Below are 2,517 nucleotides of genomic sequence, written 5' to 3' on the forward strand. Positions count from 1 at the left end.
AGATCAAAGACAAGGTCTTTGTATCAACCCAATCAAACAAAGGCAAAGAAAAAGAATAAGAAAATATGAACAAAGCATCCAGAAATTCTGGGATCATGTTAAATGACCAAACCTCAGAATAATCGGTAGTCCTGAGGAAAAAGAGAAATCTAAAATTTTGAAAACATATTTGGGGAATAATTGAGGAAAACTCCCTTGGCCCAGCTAGAGACCTAGACATCCAAAAACCAGAAGTTCAAAAAACACCTGAGAAATTAATTGCAAAACAATCATCACCTGGACACACTGTCATCAGGTTATCTAAAGTTAAGATGAGGCTGGGCGCGGTGGCTCATGCCTGTAATCCCAGCACTTTGGGAGGCCTAGGCAGGCAGATCACGAGGTCAGGAGATTGAGACCATCCTGGCTAACACAGTGAAACCCCGTCTCCACTAAAAATACAAAACATTAGCCAGGTGTGGTGGTGATCGCCTGTAGTGCCAGCTACTCAGGAGGCTGAGGCAGGAGAATGGCGTGAACCCGGGAGATGGAGCTTGCAGTGAGCAGAGATTGCACCACTGCACTCCAGCCTGAATGACAGAGCGAGACTCCATCTCAAAAAAAATAAAAAAATAAAGTTAAGATGAAGAAAGAAATTTTAAGAGCTGTGAGGCAAAAGCACTAGGCAACCTATAAGAGAAAACCTATCAGATTAACAGCTGATTTCTCAGCAGAAATTGTATAAGCTAGAAGGGATTGAGGCCCTATCTTCATCCTCCTCAAACAAAATAATTATCAGCCAAATTTTTTTTATCTAGCAAAACTAAACTTCATAAATGAACGAAAGATATAGTCTTTTTCAGACAAACAAATGCTGAGAGAATTCGCCTCTACCAAGCCAGCACTATGAGAACTGCTAAAAGGAGCTCTAAATATTGAAAGAAATCCTGGAAACACATCAAAATTGAATCTCTTTAAAGCATAAATCTCACAGGACCTATAAAATACAAATACAACTCAAAAACCTCAAAAAACAGAAAAACAAGGTATACAGGCAACAAATAGCATGATGAATGGAATGGTACCTCACATCTCAATACTAACGTTGAATGTAAGTGGACTAAATGCTCCACTTAAAAGATACAGAATTGCAAAATGCATAAGAATTCACCAAACAACTATCTGCTGCCTTCAGGATACTCACCTAACACATAAGGAGTCCTATAAACTTAAGGGAAAAGGGTGGAAAAAGACATTCCATGCAAATGGACACCAAAAGTGAGCAGAAGTAGCTGTTCTTATATTAGACAAAAGAAACATTAAAGCAACAGCAGTTAATAAAAATACAAAAAGGGACATTATATAATGATAAAAGGCCTTGTTCATCAGGAAAATATTACAATCCTAAATATATATGCACCTAACACTGGAGCTCCCACATTTATAAAACAATTACTAATAGACCTAAGAAATAAGATACACAGCAACACGATAATGGGGTGGACTTCAGTATTGCTTCCACTGAAGCACTAGACAGGTCATCAAGACAAAAAATCAACAAAGACACAATGGATGTAAACTATACCCTGGAACAACTGGACTTAACAAATACATGCAGAACATTCCAACCAACAGCCGCAGAATATACATTCTACACAACAGTACACGGAACTTTCTCCAAGATAGACCATATGATAGGCTACAAAACGAGCCTTAATAAATTTAAGAAAATTAAAATTATATCAAGCACTCTCTCAGAGTAGAATAAAACACTATCAACTCCAAAAGGAACCTGCAAAACCATGCAAATACATGGAAAGTAAATAGCCTGCTCCTGAATGATCATTGGGTCAAAACTGAAATCAAGATGGAAATTTAAAAATTCTTTGAACTGAATGACGATAGTGACATAACTTATGAAAACCTCTGGGATAGAGCAAAGGCAGAGCTCAGATGAAGGTTCATAGCCTTAAACGCTTACATTAAAAAATCTGAAAAAGCACAAACAGGCAATCTAAGGTCACACCTCAAGGAATTAGAAAAACAAGAACAAACCAAACCTAAACCTAGCAGAAGAAAGGAAATAACGAAGTTGAGAGCAGAATTAAAAGAAATTGAAACAAACAAACACAAAATATAAATGAAACAAAAAGCTGATTCTTTGAAAAGATAAAATTGATAGATCATTAGCAGGATTAATCAGGAAAAGAAGACAGAAAATCCAAATTAGCTCAAGCAGAAATGAAACAGGAGATATTAAAACTGACACAGAAATACAAAAGATCATTTAAGGCTACTGTGAACACCTTTATGCACATAAACTAGAAAACCTGGAAGAGATGGATAAATTCCTGGGAAGATAAAACCATCCTAGTTTAAATCTGAAAGAACTAGATACCCTGAACAGACGAATAGCAAGCAGTGAGATTGAAATGATAATAAAAAAAATTAACAACAAAAACAAGTCCAGGACCAGACGGATTCACAGCAGAACTCTACCAAACATTAAAAAAAAAAAAAAAAAAAAAAAAAAAAAAA

The sequence above is a fragment of the Rhinopithecus bieti genome, unplaced genomic scaffold (genome assembly GCF_001698545.2).
Source record: "Rhinopithecus bieti isolate Rb0 unplaced genomic scaffold, ASM169854v2 scaffold_6464, whole genome shotgun sequence".
NCBI classification, from domain to species: domain Eukaryota; kingdom Metazoa; phylum Chordata; class Mammalia; order Primates; family Cercopithecidae; genus Rhinopithecus; species Rhinopithecus bieti.